General features: G+C 47.3%; 1 protein-coding gene across 4 annotated transcripts in view; it reads left to right on the top strand.

The window, feature by feature from the left end:
• Window positions 1-5,480: 5,480 nt before the first annotated feature.
• SLC7A1 (solute carrier family 7 member 1) overlaps window positions 5,481-20,789 on the top strand; it is an 85,501-nt gene continuing 70,192 nt past the window's right edge. Inside the window, exon 1 of one of the 4 annotated variants that reach the window (XM_034936508.3) lies at window positions 5,481-5,768. The gene's annotated coding sequence lies outside the window, so the exon portion shown is untranslated. Of the gene's footprint in view, window positions 5,769-5,823; window positions 6,041-14,390; window positions 14,470-20,789 lie in introns of those variants that run through there. The other 3 variants (XM_034936511.3, XM_034936510.3, XM_003818324.5) reach the window with 3 other exon arrangements.

The raw sequence follows: 20,789 nt of genomic DNA, 5'->3' as shown, positions 1-20,789 counted from the left end.
TATTTTTTTTGAGATGGAGTTTCGCTCTTGTCACCCAGGCTGGAGTGCAATGGCACAATCTTGGCTCACTGCAACCTCCGCCTCCCGGGTTCAAGTGATTCTCCTGCCTCAGCCTGCCGAGTAGCTGGGATTACAGGTCCCTGCCACCATGCCTGGTTAATTTTTGTATTTTTAGTGCAGACGGGATTTCGCCATGTTGGCCAGGCTAGTCTTGAACTCCTGACCTCAGGTGATCAGCCTTTTGGCTTCCCAAAGTGCTGGGAGTACAGGCATGAGCAGCGCACCTGGCCAATACTGATACATTATTATTAGCTACATTTCATAGTTTACATTACAGTTTATTCTTTGTATTGTACGTCCTATGGGTTTTGACAAATGCTGGATGACATGTATCCACCATTACATTATACAGAAGTTATACAGTCCTAAAAATCCCCTGTGCCCCACCTATTCATCCTTCCCCTCACAAGCCCCTGGCAATTACTGATCTTTTTACTGTCTCCACTGTTTTGCCTTTTCCAGAACATCATATAGTTGAAATCACATAGTATGTAGCTTTTTCAGATTGGCTCATTTCACTTAGAAACATGTATGTTTCCTCCATGTCCTTTCATGGCTCAATACATTGTATGGATGTACCACAGTATGTTCACTTACCTATTGAAGGACAGTTTGATTGCTTCCAAGTTTTGGCAATTATGAACAAAACTGCTATAAATATCGCTGTACAGGTTTTTGTGTGGACATACATTTTCAATGCATTTGGATAAATACCAAGGAGCCTGACTGCTAGATAGTGTGGTGAGACTATGTTTAGTTTTGTAAAAAACTGTCACATTGTCTTCCAAAGTGGCTGTACTGTTTCGCATCCTCACTGGCAATGAATGAGAGTTTGTTGCGCCATATCCTCGCCCGCATTTGATGCTGCCAATGTTTTGGATTTTAGCTATTCAATAGTTGTGTAGTAGTATCTCTTTGCTTTAATCTGCAATTTCTCCAATAGTATATGATGTTAAATATTTTTCCATATGCTTATTTGTTATATGTGTATTGTCTTTGATGAAGAGTCTATTCAGATCTTTTGTCTATTTTTATTTATTTATTTATTTATTTATTTATTTTTGGGACAGCATTTCACTCTTGTCGCCCAGGCTACAGTGCAATGGCATGATCTCGGCTCACTGCAACCTCCACCTCCCAGGTTCAAGTGATTCTCCTGTCTCAGCCTCCCAAGTAGCTGGGATTACAGGTGCCTGTCATCATGCATGGCTAATTTTTTGTATTTTTATTAAAGACAGGGTTTCACCATGTTGGCCAGGCTGGTCTCAAACTCCTGACCTCAGGTGATCCACCTGTATCGGTCTCCCAAAGTGCTGGGATTCCAGGCATGAGCCACCGCGCCCTGCTGTGTTTTTAAAGTGAGGTGTTTTCTTATTACTCAGTTTTAAGAGTCCTTTGTGTATTTTGGATACCAGTCCTTTATCAGATATGTATTTTGCAAAGATTTTCTCCCAGCCTGTGGCTTGTCTTTTCATTGCCTTAACATTGTCTTTGCAGACCAGAAGGTTTTAACTTTAATGAAGGCCAACTTGGCAATCATTTCTTTCATAGATAATGCTTTTGCTGCTGTATCTAAAAAGCCATTGGTAGATTTCCTCCTATGTTATCTTCTAAGCATTTTATAGGTTTGTGTTTTACATTTAGGCCTATGATCTGTTTTGAGTTAATTGCTGTGTAAGATGTTAAAGTCTGTGTCTAGATTTATTTTTTTGCATGTGGCAGTCCAGTTGTTCCAGGACCATTTGTTGAGGAGACTATCTTGTCTCCATTGACTTGTCTTAGCCACTCTGGATCAGCTATTTGTGTGGGTCTAGGCTACTGTTTGGGTTTCGATGTTTGTGCCCTCCAGACCTCATGTTGAAATTTGATCCCCAATGTTGAAGGTGGAACCTAATGGGAGGTATTCGGTTCACGGGTGTGGATCCTTCATGAAATGTCCTTCCTGGGGGTAGGTGGGATGGGGAGATGAATTTTCACTCTATTAGATGACTCCGGAGCTGGTTATTTAAAGGAACCGGGCCCTTCTCTCCTCTCCCTCTTGCTTATACTCTTGTCATGTGATCTCTGCACACACGCACACTCCCTTTCATCTTTTGCCATGAGTGGAAGCAGCCTGAGGCCCTCTCCACATGCAGATGTCCAATCTTGAACTTTCCAGCCATTAGAATTGTGAGCCAAATAAACCATTTTTTCTTTATAAATTACCCAGACTTGAGTATTCCATTATAGCAATACAAAACAAACTAAGTCTATTTCTGAGCTCTATATTCTGTTCATCTTTATACACATTTTTCATCCTTACCATGAAGTTCGTATGTATCCAGCAGGTAGTAAAATTCTTATTTCGAAAATGAGGAAACTGAGGCACAGAGTGAACAGGGCCCCTCTCCCCAGGCCAGCAGCTGGTTAGAATTGAAACCCACATCTGTCTGGCTTTGATTCTGTGCACTTTCCTTGCCCCCAAGGTGCCTAATGGTGCTAGAAAGAGACTTAGTATGTCAACCTTAACCTTAGATGTTGCTCTCTAGGGCCTAAATTGTAGCATCTCCCTTTCTTAATGGTTGCTGGAATCTTGGGCAGCTGCTCTTTGATTGTAATCAAGGCTGCCTGTCACTCACGGTTTCTCTGAACCTGTAATGTGAGTCTTGACCTGCCTAAAAACTGGCTTTCTTAAAACATGTAGCCCTCTTTATCAGCATCCTCTAATTTTTTGCTGAGATCTTGTGTGTAACTATTTTTTCCCTGGTTCATACTGAATCCTTTTTGCTGAGAAGTCACTTGCTCATGGGGCTTGTCTTATTGTCTTTTTGAAGACAGGACCTTGCTGAGTGGGATTGCTAAACGGAGCACAGTGCTAAAAATCTCCTGGGTTAAATTTCACCATACTCCCATCAGGGCCTGGAGCACTTGCTCTCAGAATTTACAAACATTAACTCATTTTGGCACTCTGTGTTGCCCAAGGTGAGCATCTCTACAATTTATGAAATTCTATTTTACTGCCAGAAGTCAGCAAAGAGAAAAAGAAAGAAAGACAGATAGGCAGAAAGAGAAAATTCCACAGTCATATTTCAAACACCAAGGGATAGATTTTTTTCTTAAGAATATAAGATTTACAAGCTCCAAACAGGAGTGAAATAGTTTGCAGAAGCTCTCACAGCAAATGAACTGGTAGAGTTCAGATTCAAATCCTGATCTGGTGCCAAGGGCAAAGCAGGTGGTCTTTAATCCTACCAGGCTTCTCTCTGTGAGAAGGGGACATGCTTACTGTGGCCTCAGCAGACAGAGTAGGCTGCGTGGGATCTGGGAGACCTCCTTCTGTGAATGGAAGGCATCATTTCACCACTGCAATTGAACTAAGATACATTGTTTTATTTATTTTTTATTTATTTTTATTATTATTTTTTTGAGACGGAGTCTCGCTCTGTCACCAGGCTGGGGCGCAGTGGTGCGATCTTGGCTCACTGCAACCGCCGCCTCCTGGGTTCAAGCGATTCTCCTGCCTCAGCCTCCCGAGTAGTTGGGACTACAGGCGTGCGCCACCACGCCCAGATCATTTTTGTATTTTCAGTAGAGACGGGGTTTCACCATGTTGGCCAGGATGGTGTCAATCTGCTGACCTCATGATCTGCCTGCCTTGCCCTCCCAAAGTGCTGGGATTACAGGCGTGAGCCACCGTGACAGGCCAGATTTGTTGCTTTAAAACAAAGCATATATGGTGGCTTACTATGATGTCAAGCACTGTTCAAAGCACATTACAAAGCTGGGCAGGATGGTGCTCGCCTATATTTCCAGCTACTGGGGAGGCTAAAGTGAGGCGATCGCTTGAGCCTAGGAGTTCAAGGCTGCAGTGAGCTATGATGTTGCCACTGCACTCCAACTTGGTGACAGAGTGAGACCCACTCTCTAAAACAAAGACAAAAACACATTTTACAACTGCTAAGCCATCTGCATGTGTTCATTAAAACTTTTTCTGGGGACTTTTTCTGGCTCATCCCTGTAGTCCCAGATGCTAGGGGAGGTTGAGGCAAAATGATCGCTAGACAGCTGGTATTTGAGGCCAGCCTATGCAACATATCAAAAACCCGTGTCTATATGTAGAAAAAATATTAACTAGGCGTGATGACACAAGCCTGTAGTTCCATCTGCTTGGGAGGCTGAGGCAGGAGGATGGCTTGAGCCTGGGAATTTGAAGTTCCAGTGAGCTATGATTGTACCACTGCATTCCGGCCTGGGTGACAGAGTGAGACCCCTGTCTCTAAAAAACAAACAAATGACAACAGCAACAACAACAGAACACTTTTTCTGAAGCTAGCACCATGCAGTTATGTACTTTATAAATTGCTAGTCTAATTCCAAGGGAATAGTTCAGCAGCTGATATTTGAGAAGGACCTGTAGAAAGGATTCAAAGACCACGGACACCGTCCACTGTTTTTCTGTTTTCCTACAAGATAGAAGAAGGATGGCATTATTAATTTATGCCCTGCTTACCTATCCCAAGTCCCAGATCACTGGATCTTTAAAGATTATGATTCTCGCTTGACTTTTGGTACAAAAGGAGACAAGGAGGGAGCTTAAAAGGTGAGCACGGTGTGATTCAGGACTGAAGCTTCTGCCACTTCCTGGGGGGTAACTGCAAAAGTGAGCCGTTCTGACTAGCCGTTTGTGCATTTGCCACTGCCAAGGGGGCACAGGTAGATTCAAGCTTTGGGGCTCTTCTGACAACTGGCAAGGATAAGGTATTAGCAAGGGCAAAGGAATAGTAATAAAATAATCCAATAACAAAGACATGAAGATTTATAATAATTTTTAGGCCGGTGCAGTGTTTCAGGCCTGTAATCCTAGGGCGCTTTGGGAGGCCCAGGCGGGAGGATCGCTTGAGGCCAGGATTTCGAGGTTAAGGTGAACTGCGCTCCAGCCTGGGCAATAGAGTAACACCCTGTCTCTAAAATGAAAAGAAAACAGTTTAAACCTTTTAAGTGCATACCAAATCTTTTATTTTGGAGAAGGAAAACTGGTCTCGAGTTCCGTGTGAGCTCCCTGGGGCCCGCCGGGAGGGGGTTGGCACGGCCGGACCTGCAGCACTAGTTCTGGCCAGGGCGCTGTGGGATCTGCAGGGGACCACAGGATGCTGTGGCGCGGTGCGCTCAGATTGGCGGAGAAACGGCCACACGCCTACGGAGCTATTGCGAAGGCGAGCGGAGGCGCAGCCCGCCCGCCCGCCGCGGGAACCCCAGGTTGGGGCGCTGGGCGCGCGAAGACTCAGCCGTCCCGCCCACCAAGGGCGCGTCGGTCCCCGGCCGCAGCCTCTGGGCTGGCAGCCGCCGCCGCGCCGCGCTCCCATTGGTGCCCGGCGGTGACGCGGCCGAGCGGGCCGGAGCTGCCTGGTCCGGGGGCGGGCGCGGGGCGCGGGGCGCGGAGCGCGAGGGGCGGGGGCCGGGCGCACTGCTGATGAAACCTGGCGCCGGAACCCGCCAGCCCTCGGCGCCCATTCAGTCCGCGCAGGCAGGTGTGAGCAGCGGGTCAACTACCTGGCAGGCGCGCACGCGGCCGCGGGCTCCCGCTAACCGCAGCCTCCACTCCTCTCCCCGCGCGCCGCGCCCCCGCCCCGCCCCGCCCGGTCTCCCCGGCCGAGCGTCCGTTGGTCCTTGAGCGCGTCCGACAGTCTGTCTGTTCGCGATCCTGCCGGAGCCCCGCCGCCGCCGGCTTGGTGAGTGCCCGGCCCCGCCAACGCAGGGGGCAGCTCCTTGGGCCCGGGTCATCACGGAGGGGGCCCTGGCGCCGCGTGGGGCCGCGGCAGGGCGGCGCGGGAGTGGCGAGGGCCCCCGCGCCGGGAACGCTGCCATCATCTGGGAAGGGCCAGGACCAGGGCCGGGCGGGCCCCGGAGTGGGCGAGCGGGGCTGGTGCCCATGCGACTGTCGCCTCCACGGAGTCCATTTTGGCTCCCTGAAACCGCGGCGTGGTGCATGATGCAACACCGAGTGAGTAAGCGTGGGCGATCTGGCGATGCCCGCTCCGCGCGCCTGTCCGTGGACCCGCGCGCCGCTACGCACGGGGTGGTCGGGGTGCGTAGGCGGGCGGCGGGCACGGGGGCCAGCCTGGGAGGCATACGGAGCCCGCCGGCGGCGAGGAGACCTTCCCTTACATGGCGCGGTGCAGAGCACCCCGCCCCGCCACGAGGTCCGGGGATGTGTCATCAGCCGTGGGTGGGGACCCTGCCCGGCCGCCCTGAGGGTGGTCCCGCGGCAGGTGGCCGGCCCAGGGACTCTGCTGCCATCCCCGCCCGGTGGCCGCCCTGACCTAGGGCGCCTGGCTCTCCGCTTGTCCCTAGAACCCGGGACGCGCCGCCTGCTCCTCTCGTCTGGGTCCCCAAGATTGCTTTGAGGAAGTCTCCCCTAGGTGGGCTTCCTTGTGACCCAGTGTGGCCTGGAAAGGCCGGGTTCCTCAAGCCCTCCACATGGTTTGGAATGAGAGGAAGTTCTTCCGCCTTTAGCAAGACACCGTATTCTCAGGGTGTTCCTTTCTGCGTAGTAGAAAACTTCCCAGGCATGGGCAGGTCAGAGTCATTCTAAAACCTGCGCGTACACAGAGCGGCAGCTGCACTGTAGTACTACAACAGCCTGCTGGTTCAGCTCCTGACCCTTTCCAGGGGATGGGGGAACCAGACAGCAGTTGTGTTTGACTTCTGTGACTAGGATAGTCAGACATGTGCCTTCAGGAAAAAGATAAATAAATAACCTACATTTCCCAATACTCACGTCATCACCGCCATGCCCTCATGTGTTGGGTTTTAGTCCAGACATAGTTACCAGATGGTTGAGATTTCAATCCCAGGTGTATCTCCCTAAAGAATGTGCCTTTTATCTTACTTACGTTCGACTAGTAGAATTGTGTATGTCGGCCTCTGGCCGAATGCCCTAATTGTATTTAATTCGAATTATAATTTATCTGGGATTTTTCCTAACATTTCTTGCCCTTTATGTTTGGTTCAGATAATAGGAAACCATGATACATTTATTCCTCTGGTATTTTTAGTTGGTCTCAGTGGAAATTACCATGATTTTTATATGAACACACCCTCCTGTTATTAAAACAAAAGGTCTTATTTAAGTCACACGAACAGAATAGAAACTTAGGGGAAAGGTCAACAATAGATTAAAATGGTTTTAAAAATAGGTTTAGCATATTACGATCATGTTTAATTATTATAAAGGTAAAATTCAAAGGATGTCAAAGGAGTTTTGAGTAAAGAGGAAAGGGCTTAGTAAGTAGATCAGAAATGTACTCCCTTGTCTGGGTCTGGATCCTAGAGCCACGTGCTCCTGTACATATGATTACTTGCTTTAGGTGAAAAAAAAAAAAGAAAGGCTTGAAAGACAAGATTGTTGACTTCAGGGAGTTACAATTTTCTATTTGGTAGAAGAACTCATTCTTTGATGGAATTAAATACCTGTTGATTGATTATTCTGGTCTGTAGTTTATTTTAACCAAAGTCCATACAAATAGATAATTATGTTGGAGGGCTCAGAATTATGTCCAATTAAATTAATCCTTTCTCATTATCAACCATGTATTTGGAGGGATTGCTATTAATCCTAGGGACAAATTTGAAATGTGAATAAGTGCATCCTTGTTATGGAGAAAAATATTGTTTCCCTCTAACCTTGGAGATACTTGAGTCTCGGAGTTATCTCTTCCAGAGGCATCTTCAGAGATGCCTATCACTCCACCTGCCTCTTGGTCCTCACTCCAAGCAAGACCTTCCCATAGGATGTGGTGTTTTTCTGTATAGTTGGCCCCTGCAGACCTGGATAGATTTTAAAGGCAGATCCAATAGGATTGGCCGGTGGATTCATGGAAGGACGAGAAGGGTCAAATATGACTCCAAGCACATCGGAGTTGCTGTATTAATGAGATGGGAAGGCTGAGCAAAGAACATGTTGGATGGAAAAGGGACTTTTTGAAAGTCACAACTGACCTTTTTAGAACTCTTATCCCCAGGGTCAGGGCTGGAAGATGTATCTTCTTGGGGCCCCTCTCAGGTGCCTGCCTGTGTGTTGCACCCACCCGTCCAGGCTGCTGGCCTCCTTCCCCTTCACCTAGCTTTACTGGCTCCTCTCGCCAAATCTGGGGGGTCTCTTCAGCCTCTGTCTCCTTGCTGCCCATGGCCTCCCTTTGCTCCCCTGCCGCCTTCTAGTGGGCCGCCTGGTGGTGGACTTGTCCTGTGGGATGGAGACCCTCCATACATGGGGTTCAAAGGTCCTGGGGTATTCCTGGATCTTCAGGACATCTGCCTACCCTCAGGTTTCCCAGGCCTCGGGTGGGGAGGCATCAGATCCCTGGCCAACCTGCTATCCACCCCAGGGTTTAGACCTCTCTTCCAGTGAGGGAACAGAGTAGTAGCTTCATTTGTGGCAGATTATCTGCCTTGTGATAAACTTTAGTGGCCTCCCTTTCTGTTTTGCCATAATCTGCCTCCTCCCCCACTCCCATACCCATCTACAAAGCAGCCTTGAAAATAACCACCCCTGTGGTTCAGTGTGGGTCATGATCTGTCAATCCAGGCTTAGTACATTTGCCAAATGGAATTACCAGAAGGATGGGCATCAAACTGGGAAAATGATTTGGTGGCTTGCTAGCCGTGTTCCTTTTTCTCCCAAGGCATTCGTTCAGATGTGCAGCGTTGGCAGACCCAGGGGATGCCATTTACCTGGCCCACTTGTGGAGATTTGGTCATCCCAGGAACATGGGCTTCAGAAAAGATGTTTCTGGGCTTTGGACCAGATTCTGGCTGGTCTGTGGTTTGCCCCTCCTGCCACACCCAGTGGCTTTCATTGGGCTTTTTTCCTCTAGTTATTGTCAGGAACAGTGGGGAATGGCAGGTATTGCATTTAGTGAACACACTGGATAACTGGAATCAGAGCCGTGTGACTGAGGGAAGAGGCCTTCACAGCTTCAATGCAGAATGGGATGATTATCTGCCCTGAAATGAAGGATGCTGCTTTGAGGGGAGTTGGGACCAATACTGGGAACAGCACCGCTCCTGGCTTCTCTGGCTTTGCTTCTCTCTGAAGTAATTTAGACTTCGTGAACCTTACATACTGGCTCCATCTGTATATGGGGAGAGCCTGTCCCTCTCAGCCTCACAGTAGTGAAGTTAGGAAGCATGGAGTCCACAGTGTTCTTTGAAAGAATCAAGGCACCATGTCCATGCATTTACATTTCTCTCTTGAGATCAGTCCTTTTGTTAGCAGCCTGCAATTCTGACCACGGCAACCAAAAATTTCTGACCGTGGCAACCAAAAATCAAGCGCAAGGAAACCTGGGGGTTTATTTGGAGGTGGGAGAGGATGTCCCTTCTTCTGGTAGGACTGTGTCTGGCTACATTGTCTTTCCATTTTTTTCTGATTGTCCCCTTGCCCCCCTCCCTTTTCTGGGGGCACAGAGGGCATGGCAATTTTGTTTCCTAGCTTTCCATATTCCTACTGCAGTGCTTTCTTCAGAATACTTGTTCAGATCGGATTCTTCGCTGTGAGGACAACCAGCTGCTTTCCTGTTTCTCTAAAAGTGGATCCCACACTCCCGTGTCCTGCACAGTGAGTTCTGTGTTGTAGAAACCATCTAGCAGTGGTGACTCAGGGAGTGGCCTCTGCTCGGTATGGGGCCTCTGCAACATGAGGTTATGGGGCCTCTACGCTGTGGGGTCAAAGGAGACATCATGATCCCTACGGGCAGAAAGAGCAGAGCCCCAGAGTGGGTTCCACTTACGGGGTCAGTGTCTTTTCTGAGATATTCCTCGGAACCACATTTAAATTCTTTTTCATATTGTTTGCATAATAATTGGCTTCTAGTGCCTACCTTACAGGACTGAGAGGATTTAAATGAGATAATCCATGTTACGGATTTAACACAGCCTCTGGCACAAGTCTAAATGTTGCATGTAAGTGTTAACTATTATACTGGAAAGAAGGCTCAGTTCCTTGATTTAGGTGTGGGAGAAAAATATATATATATTTTGAGATAGGGTCACACTCTGTCACCCAGACTGGAGTGCAGTGGTGCAGTCACAGCTTGTATTAGCCTCCACCTCCTGGGATCAAGCAATCCTCCCACCTCAGCCTCTGAGGTACCTGGAACCACAGGTGTGTACCACCACACCCGGCTAATTTTTATTTTGTATTTTTTGGTAGAGAAGGGATCTCATTAAGTTGCCCAGGCTGGTCTCAAACTCCTGGCCTCAAGTGATCCGCCTGCCTCGCCTCCCTAAAGTGCTAGGTTTATGGTCGTGAGCCACTTAGCCTAGCCCTGAGAAAAATAATTTTTACAACAACTTAATTTCGCTCTCTCATTTTACCAAGGCATTAAAATGTTGTGCTCTTTCCTTGGGTGTGTGTCTAAATTAGAAGGGGCAGACGTAGTCCCAGGGTGCTGGAGGAGGGATGCGGGCCTCTGAGGCATCTGCTGACAGGTTCACCATCCCATCTGGTCCCAGGTCTGAGGGAAGGAACAATAGTCTCTGGGCTGTTTTGGCTCTGAATGCCTGGATGGACTTGAAGCCATCTCTCTTTGGAATCCTGATGTCTCCCTGAGCATGGGGTGCAGGTTTGCTTAGGACTCAGACCCATGCACCTTGCGCTCAGTGACTTCTAGGACCCCTGGGAAACAGAGCTCTCAGCCCCTTTCTTAGTGTTTGCTGTGTGTGGGTATGTGTATGTTTATGTGTATGTGTATGTGCATGTGTATGTGTATGTGTATATGTATGTGTGTGTGTTTGGTGGGGGGCAGGACGGGAGTGACTGCCCTGGCTATAGTCATCCCAAACATGTTGTTCAAATTACTCTGAAGCCCTTGGGTTTTAGAAAAAGCAAAGCTGAAAAGCTGAAACTCTGGGCCGTGTTTCCCACCTCACTCATCCCGTGCTTGGGTCTGTAGGATAGGATGTCTCCATACAGCACAGGGGTGGTGGGCGACACCCACCTGGGGGCAGCAGTGAGAAGGCAGGGGCTCATCCTCCCCACAAAGTGGTTGGAGTTGATCTGTTATGGATGTGTTCGAAGTGTTCTTCTCTGCATCTTTTCTGCTTACTGAGTGCCATTAGCCAAAGTCTGTTAGGCCAAGTAGGAAGGAAGGGAGGGGCCCTGGGGCTAGGTAAGATCAATCATTGCAAGCACTTATTTAGTGCTCACCATGTACTCTGCGCTTTATCTTTGTTTCATTTGAATCTTCCTAACCACCCAGTGGGGTCGGCCTTTCTGGTTTGACTGATGGGGAGAGGCAAAGGCAGGTGGCCCACGGGCACACAGGTAGGCAGTCAGTGGCAGAGTGAAGATTGGAACCCAGATGTCTGCCTGTACGTGGACTCCAGCCTGTCTCGGGATAGGCCTGGCCTGGCCTGCCCTGTGTACACTGAGTGGGAGGCAGACAGATCTGAAGCCCATCTGCCTGCGTCCCTCTGTTTCTGGCTGAGTCCGGGTGGTGCTGGCACCGGTCACCCGCCCCAATGCTGGAGGGCACCCTGCCTCCCCTCTCTTTGCCCTGATTTCCCTCTGCTGTCTCTGAACGTGGGTCTTCCCCTTCCCAAGTCCAGGCACCTGGCACAGCTGGAGCCCTGGGGTCCTTGGGGCAGCTGCGCTGGGATGTGGCCAGTGTCAGGAGCCGGTGTGTGTGACAGAGGTTGGGCTGCATTCTTTCTGGGTCAGTAGTTTGGCATTTACATCACCAGCCTTTGGCTGGATGCACTGCCTCCTGCCCAGACCACAACGGAGCCTTGTTTGATTTATCACCATCCAGCCATGCCCACACTCCACCTCCATCTCCACCTGGGGAGACCCCTTTGCAGGGGGTCTTGTGGAAATCAGAGACTGTTCGTAGGGGAAAGTCAGCTTCCTTTTCTGTATTCCATCCTTCTTAAGGCCAGCGGCCGCTGTCATCCTGCCCTTGGCTTGGCTTTGCTGATTTCCACAATATCTTGCGGAGGTGCCCCCATTCCTTAGAGGATGCATCTTTAACACTCTCAGAGAGGCTGGGGCAGGAGCTGTCCACACCAGGGCCTGCAGCAAGGGCCCGTCTTCCCCAAAGTGACTTGGGAGTGTCTTCCTGGCCCGCAGCTTTTCCACAGTGTCAGGGACGCCTCCTGCCCTCCCTTGGGATGAGGCCTGGTCTAGGAGCTGGGGGCGTTAGGGTGCAGTTTCTGGGACCCAGTGAAGGCCCCTGGGAAAGACTGGCAGTTAGAGTTAGGAGAACTCTTCCCTCATCCCTTTTGCCCTTCTCCTTTTCCCCTTTTCTTTTTCAGCAGTTTTTGGATAACATTTCAAACTTAAAGAAAAGTTGCAGAGGCCAGGCATGGTGGCTCATGCCTGTAATCCCAGCACTTTGGGAGGCTGAGGCAAACAGATCACTTGAGGCCAGGAGTTTGAGACCAGCCCTGGCCAACATGGTGAAACTCATGTCTACGAAAAATACAAAAGTTAGCCTGGTGTTGGTGGCGCATGCCTATAGTCACAGCTACTCGGGAGGCTGAGACACAGGAATCACTTGAACCCGGGAGGCGGAGGTTGCAGGGAGCCGAGATCACACCACTTCACTCCAGCCTGGGTAACAGAGCGAGATACTGTCTCAAAAAAAAAAAAAAGAAAGAAAAGAAAATTTGCAGGAGTGCAAGGAACTCCTGGGTACCCTCTCTCAGATGCACAGGTGGGTTATGTTTTGCCTCCTTCTATTCTCTCTCCACCCCACACAAACTCACATGCACACAGACACATACATTTTTTTCTGAACCATTTGAGAGTCAGCTGAAGATGTCATGCCATTTTAATTGCCCTCTATACTTCAGTGTATATTTCCTAAGAACAAGGATCTTCTCTCACATAACCATGGTACAATAGCAAAGTCAGGAAATTTAACATTAATACAACCCTGCGATCTAGGCCACTGTCCATATTTGACTTGCAGTCGTCCACATAATGTCCTTTATAGCTAAGTATTTTTGGGGAAGGAGTTTTGCAGTGTGGGGGTTCTTTCAAAAGAGCTGTGATTTTCTACCTCATAAGCCTTTTTAAGAAAAAGTGTTTCTAAAAGTTAGAATGTTTGTTGTGGAAAATTTGGAAACTACAGAAAATTAAAAGAAGGAGAAAATAAAACCCATTCATAATTCCAGCTCAGAGGCTGAGTGATCAACCAGAAAGGTGGTGGGAAGACTTTCTCAGCTCCTTCAGCTCTGGTGACCTGGCCACACAGACTCGTGATCCCTCCACCACCCACACACTAGTCAGGAGCCCCGCAGCCGAGTCCTGGGGCTGTGGGAGGAGCCGGCCCCTGTCTGGAGCTGACGGTCTTTCATGCTCCTGCCCACCCCTTGGGCAGGTGCCCACCGAGCAGGCGGACTTAACCAGCCTTGGTGGTGCCTTTGTGGTGCATATCCTCCAGGTGGGGAAGGGTGGAGATCGTTAATAAATATCCAGAACTTGTTTGAGACTTGAAAAGAAATGTTGCAGGCCTACTCTTGTCTGGTCTATACCCCTTGCTTCCTGGACTTGGCAGAAGTTAAGGATGGGGCCTGGAGCGTGATTGAGGGAAACAGCACTGGCCCCATATCAGTGAGCTCTTGGGTGCTTCAGGTGGTTGTTAGACTTGCCTTTTAATGAGCCTCTTGGCCCCTACCAGTGGGCTACGGAAGAAATAAAATGTGAAATTTTACCATGTGAAGTTTGCTGTTTGCCAATGACTGTGCTTCTCAAAAGTTCCTAGGGAAAGGTTTTAAAACTGGTGCAGGTAGTGAAGTTTGGATCTCGCTTCCCTGCTTTGTCCGCTTAGGTGGTCCCTTCGCCATAACAGCTGTAACTGAGAGTGGCTCTCCCCTTTCCTGGCCCAGAACGGGTCTTTGCTAAGCGAGTCTGGTTTCTGGAAGGATTTTGTTCTTAGAAGCTACTACGTCATTGTCCTCAGCTCCCCATCATTTGTACCTCAGTTTCCCTGAGCTGTAAGTCTATGTTATGTGTGAAAATGGGCCTCTGAAGGTCATGATCAAAAGCCTTGAGTATTTTTCCATGTGTTTGTTTTTTCTACTCCGGCCCCAGACCCTCTCCTTGAAGGAGCTGGCCTTGAGAGTGACTTCGGTGGGCAGCCGCCCAGACTCCACACACCCTGCTGAGTCCACGTAACGCCCAACCTGGACGGGCCAGAGCTGAAGGGCTACTCTTCAAAGAAACCCTTTGAAGTGCAAACATTTCCTTTCCTGAAAAGAAGGGAAATTGAAATGAAAACGTATTGTTCTGTGCAGACAATGTTCTCTTCGATCAAAGAGGGAGTGGGGCTTATAAAGGGAGATGCACAAATTAGAGCTTGATGTGGCCAGTGGTGTGGATGTGAATATTCATCCCTGTGGAGGAAAATAGTGGGGTCTCTGAGATTCGTAAGATTGTATTTTCCTTTTTTTTCTTCTTTTTCCTTAAGGCTCTGAATCTAGGTCTAACGTTCTATTTAATGATGTCTCTCCTTTGTGTTTTTATCTTGTGGTAAGCATTTGGGAGTGTCTTTCAGTAAATCATGATACCATTTCCATGTTAGAATATTATGTAGCCAGTAAGAATGGCGTTTTCAAAGAACATTTGATTTTGTGGGAGACACTTTAATGTTAAAAGTGAAACCATCTGGGTGCAATTTTCCATGTTCGGTGTTATCTTAATGAGATATATGTATTTGCACAGAAAGAAAAGACTGGAAAAATTGGACTTTGTTTTTCTCACTGCAGTGTTTGTGGCACCTAAAATAGTGCTCAAGAAATATTTATTGAATGATTATTCTTATAATTAGTAAAACTGTATTTAAAGGAGGAATGTCTTTGAGCCAATGTTTTGGCAGGTGGATGGGACAATATATTATTTAAAGTTTCTGTTGTAATTTTGCCCTGGCAGCTCAGTTCTGGTAGATTTTGTTCTTTGGCACACATATGTACCCCATTTTGCACTTTGGTACAAATTATACTGTGAATGGGTGACTTTGACATTTATATTTTTGGAAGAATCCAGTTCTACTGAAATCAGAGTATCAGATGTTGTCTTTTTCCTAATGTTCCCAGATGGGGTAGAATTACAGCTTCTTCTTACTTACTCTGTAACTAAGGAACCTTTGGGCCAGTTTGTCCGGTCCTGTGGTTGAGAATTTTTGCCTGATTTGCCCAGGGTTTCTCATCCTTGAGCATCCAAGGCTACCAAGATACACTGTTCATATGTCATCCTGGTTTCTAATGGATAGTTATCTAAAAATGCAGCTTCCCATTCTTACCTGCACTGTAGGTTAGCTTGGAAGATGTCCATCCCTGGTCTCAGTGGTCTTGTTCAGGGAGGGTGACTGTCACAGCTGTCCTTTCCTCTCTGGTGAGATTGTTTCATTCCTCCTTCAGGTACTTGGGATTCAGAGCCCTGTTGGCTGCCTCTTCTGTACTGTCAGCTTAGCACAGGATTCTGGAAGCCCGGTGCTGGGAAAGCCTTTCTCTGGGCTGTTTGGGATGGGACTACTGGTTACCCGCACACACTGGTACTCACTGGGTGTTCCTGAGGATGGCGGCTTTTAAACTTCTTTGACCACAGTCTACAATAAGAACTAAATTTACACTGTAATCAAGTACACACACAGAGGCACACATATTCATATATAGATAAAATGAAAATTTTTATGAAATAGTACTCATTTTTACTATCTGTGATACACTGAGATAATTTTTATTCTTTTCTATTTCATTACAAGAAAAATTCCTCGTGGCAACTTGGAGTTTGCAAAACACACTAGGTTTAGACATACGAGCCACACCTCACCTGCAACTCCACCACATTGTCCTGAATTTCATGTTCACTGCTGGCACTAGGAGATGGGAGTCAATTCTCCATCCAGACCAGTTAGGGCAAAGAAAGTTGAAGAGTCAAGGTTTCTTTTTGTGGTGATTTGGGAGTTTCTGACTGAAGGGGACATTATTCTCTGTGGTGATGCCCAAGAAAGTGAGTAGGTTTTCAGGGCAGGCCTGTGTGAATTCCCCAGTGTGGTTTGCTTTTGCAAACTGGGGTATCTGTCCTTCGTTAACCTGACACAGTGGTGTCCCAGAGGTGGCCTGTTCAGGCTGTATGTGAGTTTTTAGAAATGGGCCATACATTTGTTAATTTCAGTGCTCTGATTTTCTTTGAGTTTATTTTATTCAGCGTGATGCGACGAAGAACCTATCTGAAAGAGTTAAGGATTTTGGGGAAGAAGAGTGAGAAAAGATACTCATAGAAATGTTATTTTTTGACTAAATCTGATGGGTTAATATCGAACGGTATTGAAACTATATTAACAATAGCAGCCATACCATCAAATAGTTCTTCTTGAAAAGGTTGGATGGACTTTTGCTTAAGAAATGCTTGAATGGTTTTTCTTTTTTTTTCTTAGAAAATAAATGTCTTTAAGTCTGTGTATATAATTCACAAAACAATTGTAAATCAAGGGAATTGACTCTGCCTAACAAAGGTACAATGACATAACAGAACTAGAACAAGATAAATGGCCTCATTTATTGAAACAATGTGCAAATGTCTGTCCTTGTTCTTGGGAAGTTTCTTTTATTTACTATGCTTCTCAATAAAAATAAATTTGTTGTGAGAACTCAGAGTGCTTACTTTACAGTACTCTTAAAAATTCATATAGAAGTTACAAATATTGGCCAGGTGCGGTGGCTCATACCTGTAATCCCAGCACTTTGGGAGGCCGAGGCAGGCAGATCACCTGAGGTCAGGAGTTTGAGACCAGCCTGGCCAACATGGTGAAACCCCGTCTCTACTAAAAATACAAAAAATTAGCTGGGCATGGTGGCGCAGTACAGCTCCCGAGTAGCTGTAGTCCTAGCAGAGGGCTGGGTCCCAGCTACTAGGGAGATTGAGGCAGGAGAATCACTTAAGCCCAGGAGGTGGAGGTTGCAGTGAGACGAGATCGTGCCATTGCACTCCAGCCTGGGCAACAGAGTGAGACTCCGTCTCAAAAAAAAAAGAAAAAAAAAGTTACAAATATTACCACCACCATTGTTGGTATTTGAGAAGAAACCTCATGAACTTGATCTGATGCTGTTATATATGTTAATGTTTGAGATAAATGATGACTCTGTTATTGCAAGTGTACCACACTTCCCCCACAAATCTATAACCTCACAGTTTCAGCAGCTAGGTTTTTTTTGTTGTGTTTTTTTTTTTAACTTTTGTTGGAAGACATTTCTTTTTTCAGATTGCTTTCTTTCCAGAGGGCAATCTTGGGAGAAATTAAGCAAGAGCACTCATTAGTTCTTTGAGTAATTTTATTGAACTGGGAAGAATGTCTGTCTTGCTGGTCTCAGAGTTTGATACAATTAGAATTTTAGAAAATTATCAGATCTAATTTGTGCTGGGATTCAGGCCTAATTACTGAAAGACTCTGTGGTCTGATGAGTCAAGGTGAGGGTGTTGCCGTCTCATGTTTCTTGGGTGATTTGGAGTAGGGCAGTGGCCAGGGGAGGCGAAAGCTCTCTGCACAAATCCAAGTCACTTTCCTGCGGCTCCTGGTTGCCCATGAGTGGTCCTGTGTGGAGCATCTGCAAGGGAGGTCTTGCTGAGTCACCCTGCATAGAGTTTGAGTTGCTGGAAGAGTTGAAGTCTACTAAGAGCTGCTGGCCTTGACCCACAGAGGTCCCAGCAAGAGTCTCTTTCCAGCAAAGTGTCCTGCTATGTGAAGGAAGAAAGCACGATTCCACCCTGGGGAGGTACTTGGGAGCAGGGACAGAGGGAAAGCATGGGTTTCTCAACACGGATGCTTTGTGGGAGCAAGCGATACTGCCCCATATCCAAATGAGCAGTGACTCAAACATCTGAGTTCTGGGAATTGCCCTTGTTCCTAGACTTCCTTGAAGGAACAGAACTGTGGGGGCACACTTTTACTGTGCATGCGGGCACGGGTGTGGGCTCCTTTACAGTTCCGGGGTGGGGCCTGAAGGCCACATCGCTGCCAGGTCTAGACCTAATGAAGGTCCTGCACCTAAAGATGCAAGCTGTGTAAAATAAAAAGTTAAAAAGTTAAACTTTTAGGTTTAACTTAAACTTAAAAGGGGATAAGACTAACTGGAGCGTATTGTTTCTGGAAATGGAGCACACAAAGCAGGAAACATTTCCATTGTAGTTGTGTACATTGGGTGCATTTTGTAACATTCCTGTTCATTATGACTGTTACTCCTTCATTGCTATCTAAAGAGCGTGTAGGTAGGTAAGGTCATATGGATTGGGCAGAAGTGGCAGTAGGAGTGGGCAGTAAGGATAGAAGGAACGTATCTCAGTGAGTGTGCAAGTTAAGTACTTGGCATAATGTAATAGTGCCTTTCATATCCTAAGGTCATACTGTGGGTATCTTTAAACTGTCTAGACCACACGTGCATACAAATCCTCCCCTGGGGATCTCCTGAAATGCATATTCTGATTTGGGAGCTCAGGGAGGGGGTCTGAGAGATTGCATTTCTAACCAGCTCTCAGGGTCACTTGGAGTAGCAAGCACCTCCAAAACTGCTGGAACCTGGAACAACTGCAGGGAGACCTGATCTGCCCATTAGACCACATCTCCCTGAGGGTCTGGGATGCATGTGTCTTTGTGTCTCCTGTACCAAGAGCAGTGCCTGCTATGAAGTAGATGCTCAAAATGATCTTTTCAACTGAACTGAAGAGGCTGCTGTTCCAGAGTCCATTTACGTTAGTGGCCTTGGGACGGCAGGGGTGTGGTGACCCAGTCATAGCCTGTGCACTCATTTTGGTCCAGCTTGGTTATCGCTTTACAGCCGTCTGCAGATAGGATGTGTGAATTTGGCAGCAGAGGCGGGGCTTCTGGCACCGGCAAGGAGTGATAGCTGAGGGCTTGGCAGTGAGGACAAGGACAGAACACCCATGGAAGAGAGGAAAGAACTCAGTAACTACTGCCATCAGGGATAATTAGCCGAGTGGCAAGCAGCCCTCCTCATTTCAGGAGGTCTGTGTTGTACACCCACATGCAACTCTGTGCCTCAGTTTCCTCATTTGAAAAATGGAGAAACTTACAGTTCCCCTCTTGTAGGTTATATTAAGGATTGAAGCTTTTAGCACCTTGCCAGGCTTAGCACGAGAGTGCAATAAACATGAGTTGCAATTAGGATTGGTGTGTAAAGGGTTAAGCCCCAGCCTTCAGGGAGGTTTCTCCGAGAAGAAAAATCCCATTCCTGAGGTTGCACATAAATGTGTTGGTATTTTGCTGCTAAAGGAGTAGGTGTAAATTAACATGCAAAGTGATTCCTCCAGAAGGCTGGGGGTGGTGAAATGGGCGAAGGAGAGGTAGCTACTTGTTCGTCATCCTCAGGAAATTCTTAATGGAAGAGGCAGATGTCAGGAGCTTTCTAATTAATGGGCAGGTGAGGTGGGAGATGAACCTGTCTTGGGGGTGTGCCTCAGGGGCAGGCATGGCGCTGCCAGAGCTAGCACTGGGGTGAAGTTCCAGGGACCCTTGCCCGTAAGACCTTAAACCAGAATGCCACTTAGAGGGGACAGCGCATGCTTGGCTGTATGCTGTAGTGTTTAAGCCTCTTTGCAGCTGACTTATGTTTGGTTCTTTAAAAGTCTTAGAAGTGGCTGGCTAAAGGTAACGGGGTGCTGAAGCATGGCTCCCACACATCTCTGTCACCCCAAAGGTGCTGGGCACGAGTATTCAGGGAAACCTTGGCTGTGTCTGACCTATGTTTACTTCAGAGCTTTATGCCTAGCACGGGGGTTTGCACAGGGACATTGAAAGTAAGAAAGAAGAGAGCAAAGTAGATGGGTCTCTCAGGAGGCTTTGAAGGGGTCCCAAGCTTCTGTATTTTCTGCAAACGCCTGTGAAAACTCCCAGAACATTCCTTGATCAAAATGGTTTTCTTGTACCTTCTCACAGGGAGAGAAGCGAGGGTGGGGGCAGGGTCGGGATGTCATGGGAATGGAGCGTTCTTAAGCTCAGTTGTATGTGATTTTTGTTTTTCTCTGTTGCCTGGTTCATTAATTCATAAACTCCCTTAGAAGGCTAAACAGTTCATTAGAAATAGCCTATTTCTGTTAAATAGCATAGAAACATGTCATTTACATTTTTCTTTAAAACTCAGAACTTGAGATCACTTCTGTAAAATGTGAGCCAAGGCTGGCTCTTCTCCGGGAGGCTCTGGCGGTGGTGGGAATGTGGGGTTCAGGGGATAGAGGGCACTTGCAGTTTACCCTGTGACTTTGGGTAGCTTTTGAATTTTTGAGCCGTGTGTGTATTGCCTTTTTGAAAATCCCATCATGGCATTGCTTCTTTGGGGAAATCTGATTTCGTTTGTATGGTACCTCTTGCAGGAATGTAGAGGGTAGCTTTTAATCACCTTCTTAACGCTGTTCAGTCTCTAGAAACTGGCATATTATTCATTTGCCTCAGCAGGCGTTAAGATTAACAACATATTCCATGGGTGAAACTTCGCAGTTGGGCCCAGGAATAGTCTCTCTGCTTTATAGCACTCATCACCTTGCTAGAGAGGGAAAATCAATCAGGTAAGGAGACATGTCTTGATTGTTTAGTGAAGCAGCCACGTGAGGAAATTAAGACTTGTTTCCAGGTGTGAAAAAGGCCTATGAAGGAGGAGGCTCTGCCAGCCATTGAAAGTGTGTTCTCCGCATGTGTTTATGTATTGTCTGGGCATGAAGAGGGGTAACATGCAATAGA

Source organism: Pan paniscus, chromosome 14 (genome assembly GCF_029289425.2).
Source record: "Pan paniscus chromosome 14, NHGRI_mPanPan1-v2.0_pri, whole genome shotgun sequence".
NCBI classification, from domain to species: domain Eukaryota; kingdom Metazoa; phylum Chordata; class Mammalia; order Primates; family Hominidae; genus Pan; species Pan paniscus.
The sequence above is the reverse complement of the archived record's forward strand: the minus strand, read 5'-3'. Positions and strand labels throughout refer to the sequence as shown.